This window comes from Podarcis filfolensis, assembly GCF_964270895.1.
Source record: "Podarcis filfolensis genome assembly, chromosome: 8".
NCBI classification, from domain to species: Eukaryota; Metazoa; Chordata; class Lepidosauria; order Squamata; family Lacertidae; genus Podarcis; species Podarcis filfolensis.
The window spans coordinates 24,167,951-24,176,883 of NC_139611.1; the positions used below are offsets into that span (position 1 = coordinate 24,167,951).

At 44.7% G+C, this 8,933-nt stretch overlaps 1 long non-coding RNA gene across 1 annotated transcript; it reads left to right on the forward strand.

Annotated features, from left to right (window-relative positions):
* Positions 1–6,571: 6,571 nt before the first annotated feature.
* On the forward strand, positions 6,572–8,921 carry LOC310769596. The gene is made up of 3 exons (XR_014551718.1): positions 6,572–6,837; positions 7,118–7,557; positions 7,724–8,921. It is a non-coding gene; the product is annotated as an uncharacterized lncRNA (long non-coding RNA).
* Positions 8,922–8,933: the final 12 nt, after the last annotated feature.

Consider the following 8,933-nt stretch of genomic DNA (forward strand, 5'->3'; position numbering starts at 1 on the left):
TGAGAAATATAGTCTTTTTATAATGTATTGCAGTAATGAGGTAATGTAAACCTATTTGCGTTACTTGGAACCTTGTGATATTAATTTATGATGTTTGGTTTCGGTGTGGAAATTTGTTCCTGTATGTTTAGTTCTGCGTATCCCTTTCTACTTTTTATTTTATTTGGCAACAGTTGAACTGCTCAGTATTATTTTTTTTAAAGACCTCTAAACAGCATACAGCATAAAAGCAAGCAATATCGTTAAAGCAAAAATGCAACCTTAAACAAATAAAACAGCAGCAAATAAAACAGGAATTTGAGGGATTCAAACATAAGGGGTCCGATTTTATGGCTCAGGGAGGGCCTGGGCAAAAGATGTCTGGAGCAACTGATGATGTCTGGCAGAAGGGAGGGCATTCCACAGGAGCAAGAACAGAAAATGCCCATTTTCGGATGTTTGCTCAATTAATATTCTGCATGGTGCAGTGCTATGAATAGAATTTCCTCAGCGATCTTACAGGGCAATACAAGGGCAAGTGGTTTCTGGTTCAGATTTGGCCATTTTCTTATTTCTGTCTTGACTTGGCAAATTTTACACGTGGTCACAAATTGTGCCAGAGAGTCAAAGTTGATGTAGCATCACAGGGAATGGGCTTTTGAATTGGGTGGTGTGTGTGAAACCCCATGGATGCATTCATGTGGGGGTAGTCCACTATGGTCTCCTCCCGATGTTATGCTTTCTGTAAGAACATTTCTTAATTGCTTCACATGCAGAAGGCTCTCAGAAGCCAGGTACAATGCAATATTGATGCATTTAAAATATGCATCATATTTTAAATTTGCATCATTATTTTAAATCTGAAATTTAAAATAATTTTAGATTACTTTTATGCAGCTTTCCCACAGTGAGCATCTTACAATGGACACCTGCTTATTATCCAAATGTAAAACATTGCGGGAAGTTGGGAAAGAGATGGGGAGGAAACGGTTTGCAAAACATATCAGTAAATATGAAGAAGATAAACAGTTTGCAAAACGTATCAGTAAATATGAAGAAGATAAAACCCAACAATTTAGAAAAGAATAAATTCAGTATTGCAAAAGAAATGACCTAGAATCACATATATATTAATAATCAATTTCTTAAAAACAAAAAAACCCCCAAACCATTAGAAGAGCATTATACTACAGAGCCTAGGACTTGCTGACCAGAAGGTCGGCGGTTCGAATCCCCACAATGGGGTGAGCTCCTGTTGCTCAGTCCCTGCTCCTGCCAACCTAGCAGTTCAAAAGCACGTCAAAGTGCAAGTAGATAAATAGGCACTGCTCCAGCGGGAAGGTAAACAGCATTTCCGTGCACTGCTCTGGTTCGCCAGAAGGGGCTTAGTCATGCTGGCCACATGACCTGGAAGCTGTATGCTGGCTCCCTCGGCCAATAAAGCGAGATGAGCGCTGCAACCCCAGAGTCGGTCACGACTGGACCTAATGGTCAGGGGTCCCTTTACCTTTATACTAGTTGATCAGTGATACAAACACACAGCCATCCATATCCATCAATGGATGGAGGAGAACTTAGTTGCAGTTTGCCTTTGAAGGTCAGCTCACCTAATTCACACTTTCTGAAACGAAGTGCAAACCAAAACAGGGCCATCCATCCGAAATTCACACTTCCATGAATCTTGCAATGCACTCCTCTACCCAAGTAATTTGTACATAAATGCATTGAAAGGGTAAAGTGTGCATAGCATTGCATATATGAGTGAAAGTAACATTTTTATTTTTATTGGTAATGTGTTACAGTAGAGGAATTGCTTTGCAGAAATACAAATATTAGGCAAATTTAATGATTGATTGATTGCATTTACAACTCGCCTTTCCTCTGAAAGTGTTCCGGGTGGTATTTTATCCTCACAACAACCCTGTGAGGTAGGTCAGGCTGAGAGGCAGTGAACTGGCCCCAATGTCACCCAGTGAGCTTCAGGGCCAAGTGGCAAGGATTTGAACCCAGGTCTCCCAGGTCCTAGTCCGACACTCAAACCAGTGCACTGTTAAGAAACATCCGCACTGAAATGCCAGTGAATTTTCATGAGGAGGATTGGGAAAACTGAGAAACTCCAATGGACATACAGTGGTACCTCTGGTTACGTACTTAATTCGTTCTGGAGGTCCGTTCTTAACCTGAAACTGTTCTTAACCTGAAGCACCGCTTTAGCTAATGGGGCCTCACGCTGCCACCGTGCCACTGCTTCGCGATTTCTGTTCTCATCCTGAAGCAAAGTTCTTAACCCGAGGTACTATTTCTGGGTTAGCGGAGTCTGTAACCTGAAGCGTATGTAACCTGAAGCGTATGTAACCCGAGGTACCACTGTATTTGGACATCCCTAATTAAAGTCAATTTAGCATCACATAGAATGGCCTTCTGAATATGTGTGTGTATGTGTCGTCTCGGATGCATTCTGGACCAATGGGCAGTTTTCCATGTTCTTGTGAGCTGGGCATCCTCCCTGCTTCGGCCTTTGCTTTGATTCCTGCCCCCGCCTTGACAGAGGAAGGCGGAGAGACCGAGGGTTAGGCTTCCCTTGGAGCCCTCTCCACCTGTGCAACGGCCAGGACAGGAACAGGTTAGCTGGGCTGGGTGAAAAGTTCACCCGCAAGCCAAGCTGTCTGGTGCTCCTGCTTAATTTATCTGATATTTGGCTAACCTTGCTCTGAACCCGAGGCTCCCCGAACCCCTGCCTCTCACCTCTCCTGAGCAGGCTCATGTCAGCCAAAGACGTCTGCCAAACCCTCCCTGGTTTTCTGCCTGCCCTTTGACCCTTCAGGAAAGGCAGGGGTGGGAGCGAGGGAAGTGGATGTTAGAAAGGGAAAGAAAGGAGCAAGACAGATGGGGAGAGAGCATTTGATGCCGAGAAGATCGGAAACCCACAGCATGCAACCGCCTTCGCCAACCTGGTGCCCTCCAGCACGGCCTGATGGGGCATCTGGTCCAAAATATCTGGAATGCACCCCACTGGCCCATCTAGTCCAGCATCCTGTTCTCACCAGATGCCAACCTGGTGCCCACGGGACACCTGCAGGCAGGAGCAGACCTTCCAAGTGCCCATATTTTCCAGGGTCAATCCCAGATTTACAGAAGCCATCCCCATTTCTGATTTGATCCCAGAATGTCCCACTTTTCCTTAGGATGTCTCTATTTTCACTGGAGAAATGTTGGAGGGTATGGAGTTAGGCGACCCCTGAGCCAAGGAGATAAGTAACTACACAACCTTTAGAAGACATCTGAAGGCAGCCTTGCATAGGGGAGTTTTTAAATGTTTAATGTTTTATTATGTTTTTATCTACACCAGTGGCCAAAATTGTGGAAACCTTTTGGGGAAAGTGTATTTCTGAGGTTTGCTGGCTCATAACACCCCTTTTTTTGGAGTAATACCATAAAATTATATATCAGTGGAAAGATAATTTAATGAAGAATGTCATGCAACAAAGTTTGTTCAGTTATCTGTATTCTATCAAAGGTTATAGCCAAATAGCCAGAAAAAAGGAAGTACAATTTGCTTAGGTTGATATGCTTTAGCTTTCCTTCATTTGAATGTAGCTAATGAGCATGACTGTGTAAAGAGAGCCAATTAGGTGTTAGGAGCCATCAAACCTCTGAAATACACTTTTTCCATAAGGTTTCCCAATTTTGGCCACTACAGTGGTACCTAGGCTTAGGAACTTAATTCGTTCTGGAGGTCCGTTCTTAAGCTGAAACTGTTCTTAACCTGAAGCACCACTTTAGCTAATGGGGCCTCCCACTGCTAGCCACACCACCACTGCACAATTTCTGTTCTCATCCTGAAGCAAAGTTCTTAACCTGATGTACTATTTCTGGGTTAGCGGAGTGTGTCACCTGAAGCGTATGTAATCTGAAGCGTCTGTAACCCGAGGTACCACTGTAGTGTATGTTGGAAGCTGCTCAGAGTGGCTGGGGCAACCCAGTCAAGTGGGCAGGGTATAAATAATAAAATTATTTTTATTGCGGAATAGGACATCCCTCTTTTCATCAGAGGAATATTGGAAAGTATGCCTCAGTGCAACAGTACACTCCTCTAATACGGTTCCCAGCAACCGATATTCCTCAATGTGCTGCCTTTCGCAGTGGTGGTAGATCATAGCCATTGTGGCTGGTTGCCACTGGTAGCCTAACCAGGGCAAGGAGAAGACCATAGAATCATAGAATTGTAGAGTTGGAAGGGACTCAGAACCATCTACACCAGAAAGCTGGTGCAGATCTACTTTCTACAGAAGGAAGTTCATCTAACATATTTCACAGGGTGTGTGTGCTCAGATTTAGACAGTGTGGCTTTCTTTTGTTCTGATTGGCTAGTCTTTGGGAGTCTGAGCCCATTCCAGGCTGTTTGAGACCATTTGCTTGATTCTCTGATGAAAAGAGAAGTTGGCAACCCCATAGCCTCTTCCTTGGAAGCTGCTAGCTTCTCAAAGTTTCAGACCCTGAATGAGTAGGTAGAGAACTGGTGGCTGTCAGCTTTGGGGCAGGGCTTTGTGGGGTAGGGGGTGGAGTCTGCTGTTGTCTGGCAGGTGCAAGCAGTAGCAAATCAGGGTGCATAATGCAACATGCCAAGATGGAGTCTTACAGGCAGAATGTGGAGCCAATAGTGAAAGCTTCAACGAAGAATGTGATTTCATAGTATTTCAGGTGTATAGTGGCTTGGTACTCAGCTAGTATTCTGAGGGCCACATGCTAGTGTTGGGTGGGGCCAGAGCCAAAAGTGGGAGGAGCATCACATGTAAATTTTTACCTATGTCCAAAAGGCTGGTTTCTACACAGGCTCACACACCCCTTTCTATCCTCCATTCAAGATACACGATCAAAGTTCAAGGATGAGGTCCAGCCAGGTGAAAACGGCGGTGCCTCCAACTCCCAGCCCACTAAGTTAGTCCAGTAGGATGCCGTGGTTGATGGCATCAAACCAGCTGAGACATCAAATTGAAGCAACCTGTGCTCCATCTCCCGATAAAGATGATCTGTTTCTTGGACCAACGCCTGAACCTAGATGGAAAATGGTCTTGTACTGATTCTCGGGAGTCTGTAGTTGCAGTGGGACTTAGTCTTATGGCTAACTTTAGTTGAAATGTCCACTCTGATGTGGATTAAAGGTAAAGGTACCCCTGACCATTAGGTCCAGTCGTGACCGACTCTGGGGTTGCGGCGCTCATCTCGCTTTATTGGCCGAGGGAGCCGGCGTACAGCTTCCGGGTCATGTGGCCAGCATGACTAAGCCGCTTCTAGCGAACCAGAGCAGCGCACGGAAACGCTGTTTACCTTCCCGCCAGAGTGGTACATATTTATCTACTTGCACTTTGACGTGCTTTCGAACTGCTAGGTTGGCAGGAGCAGGGACCGAGCAATGGGAGCTCACCCCATTGCGGGGATTCGAACCGCCGACCTTCTGATCGGCAAGTCCTAGGCCTAAGTCTAATAGCTGCCTTTTGACTTCCACCTGAAAGGCTGTGAAATGGGTATAATCGTTTAAGGTCCCCTCCTCCCAGTTCATGTGGGGGTTATATTCCGGGGCCCTGTGTGCAAGCGAAAATACAACTAAACGTTAGGAAGAACTTTCCAATGGCAAGAGCTATTTGAGACCGTGGAATGGACTCACTCGGAAGATGGTGGGCTCTCCTTCATTCGAGTTTTTAAAGCATTGCAGGGGATTGGATTAGATGATCCCTTAGGGTCCCTTTCAGCTCTGCAATTCTATGATTCTATGACATTTCTATCCCGCTGGTGCTTTTTGATGCAGATGGCCCCGCATCTTATTAAATGCTCGATGTTGATCTTGGGTTGTACGCTTGGAGCTGCTAGCATGTGGGACGCATTATGACATTTAGAAGGAATTTGCAGTCATCGTTTCATTTGAAGCATAAAGGCTATAAAACCTAATGGCCACACGACAAGGAGCCTATATGAAACACTTCGAGATTTACGGGCACCTTAAGGAGGGCGGCCGCAGCGTTGCCATCTGAAGCTCAAGGCAAACATGGAGGAACAATTCTTCCTGGCACTTTCCCTTCCTCTGAACTTGCAAAAGAGATATTCAAGCTGCTGCATTGACTGCAGAGCAAAAACACAAACAACCAGCTTGTGTTTTCTTTGAAAATTCTTTTCTTTTTTTAACATCCCAGCAATGAAGGAATTGTGCAATTTATTTTATTTTATTATTATTTAAAAAAGAAAAACACTGCAGAAAATCCCTGTGGGATGACTTCATTTCTCTCGGCAAGCTCAGCATATACATATATATATATATATATATATATATATATATATATATATATGTATATATATATATACATATATACACACACACACATATATATATATATATACATATATACATATATATATATATATACATATATACACACATATATACACATACATATATATATATACAATATACACACACATACATACATATATATACATATATATATATATACATACATATATATATATATATGTATGTATATATATATATGTATGTATATGTATATATGTATGTGTGTGTGTGTGTGTGTATACACACACACAACTGCAAAGGCCTTCTGTGGTCAAAGAAAAAGCAAACAGACCGTGACTCTTTGCCGGAAGTTCAAAGGAAAAAGAGAGTGAGTGCCTGGAGGAAACATTTGCATAGCCAAATGTTTCTGGATGGGCACATTGATGCAGTCCTTTGGGATTATAAGCACCAATTACCTATTTACCAGGGTCTGGTTTTCGATCACTTGCCCTGATGACTAGGTAGTATCCAATGTGAGTCCTACTCAGAGTAGTGAACATGACAGACTTACCGTATTTTTTGCTCTATAAGACGCACTTTTTCCCTCCTAAAAAGGGGAAATGTGTGTGCGTCTTATGGAGCGAATGCAGGCTGTGCAGCTTTCGTTGAAGCCAGAACAGCAAGAGGGATTGCTGCGCAGCAATCCCTCTTGCTGTTCTGGCTTCAGGGATAGCCGCTCAAAGCCTCTTCAACAACATTTGATTCAGAAATTTTTTTTTCTTGTTTTCCTCCTCTAAAAACTAGGTGCGTCTTATAGTTGGGTGCGTCTTATAGAGCGAAAAATACAGTGAGTCCATTGGATTCACGGGCCCTGGTTTGGACGTGATCCCAAATTTCAGCGTTCGTAGTTAGGGAAGCTATCTGACTTTTAGAAGACATCTGAAGGCCTGTCAGTATAAGGCAGCTTCCTATACATTTCCATGCCTTTGCAGGAAGGTTTCTAGCTCAGAGGCAGTGCATCTGCTTTGCATGCCGAAGGTCCCAGGTTCAATCCCTGGCATTTCCAGGAAGCTGAGACGAACCTTTTTCTCTGAAAACCATGAGATAGATGGACCAATGGTCTGACTTGGTAGAAGGTAGCATCCTATGGTTTTATTTGATGGAGAAAATAATAACCAAATAGAGCTTCAGTGTCAATGGGTCTAACTTAGCCATGTTAATGCAATGTGTCTACTCTGAGTAAAAGGAGACCACCACCAATGGTTTGGGCATGTTAGTCCTGCTCAGGGTCAGTGGCGTAGCGTGGGGGGTGCAGGGGGGGCCGGCCGCACCGGGCGCAACATCTGGGGTTAGGGCAAATCCATGGGTTAGGGGGCGCAAATCCACGGGTTAGGGGGCGCAAATTACTTGCCTTGCCCCGGGTGCTGACAACCCACGCTACGCCACTGCTCAGGGTAGACCTATTGGAATTAATGAACATGAATGACTTCGTTCCCTCTTTTTCAATGATTCTCCCCTGAGTAAAACTGAGTTGGAAGCAACCCAATGTGATCTGCTCCCAGGCTTTAGTTACTTGAATTTTTCCGTGTGATTAAGCAGCTCTGGTTTTTGCTTCTATGGGCCCAATCTTGCTACTTCATCTCGCCTCTCTTTCCCTGATCAGTTGAAGTTCCCTTGGCTCAGATTCCCCCCCGCCCCCCGATTTTGTGGTTGACATCTGGCTACAAGATGGTGGCATTAAGCAAGCGCTGGGTTGATACAGAGTTCTTTTAAAAAAAGAAAAGAAAGAAAATGTCTTAATTTAATATAGCTCTGCGGGTAGCGATGAAGAAACATGGTGGAGAGCAGGGAGGGGGAGGAGGTGGTGGTGAAGGAAACAGAATGCAATGAAATAGAAGAATGGAAATTTTCCCACTGTGAAGCACACCAGAAATAGTCCAGGGAACTCTCCCTGTGCCCACCTCTCAGTAAAGAGTTTTGACTTCTGCAGGTATTAATAGAGAAGCAGACTAAGCAGTGGAAATCAAACGAGGCAAAGCTACCGGTAATCCTGTTAAGTTTATGCACAGGAATGGGGGACCATTTTGAACCAAAGAGCTGCTTTCCCTTCTGAGAAATCTTTCTGAGGGTCACATGTGGCGCACCAAATGTTAAGCTTTACCTTTGCGCAGTAGGCTAGCTTCTAGTCGCTCGCTCGCATCCCTCTGTATCCTCCATCCAGACTAGCAAGAGGCAGGATCAGAGTCAAGGATGAGCATGCAAAGACAGGCTGCAGTGGCCTCAGCGGACAAGACCAACAGTGGGTCCAGTGATCAAGGTGGTGGTTTCTGTACGTGCTGTAGAGGGAAGTGAGGGGCAGGTGGGACTTGTCAACCCAGGAAGATAGCCCATCTAGGAGAAGGAAAACTCTGATCCTAAACCTAAATCTTCAGGAGAGGCTAAGGAATAAACCCTACACAAATCCGGAGTGGAGTCCCTAAGATGGTTGGATGGCGCCTTGTACGCCTCCTTCTGGCAACTCCTGCAGCCAAGCTGGTGCCAAGTGTATTGCTCTGCTTTCCTTTGGGCCACATCAGTGAGGCCAAGAGGGGACAGGTCTTGTCTTCTGGGAAGTCCAGGACCTCCAGACACACTGCCCAGTGGAGGTCATTTTGGTGCTGCTCTCTGG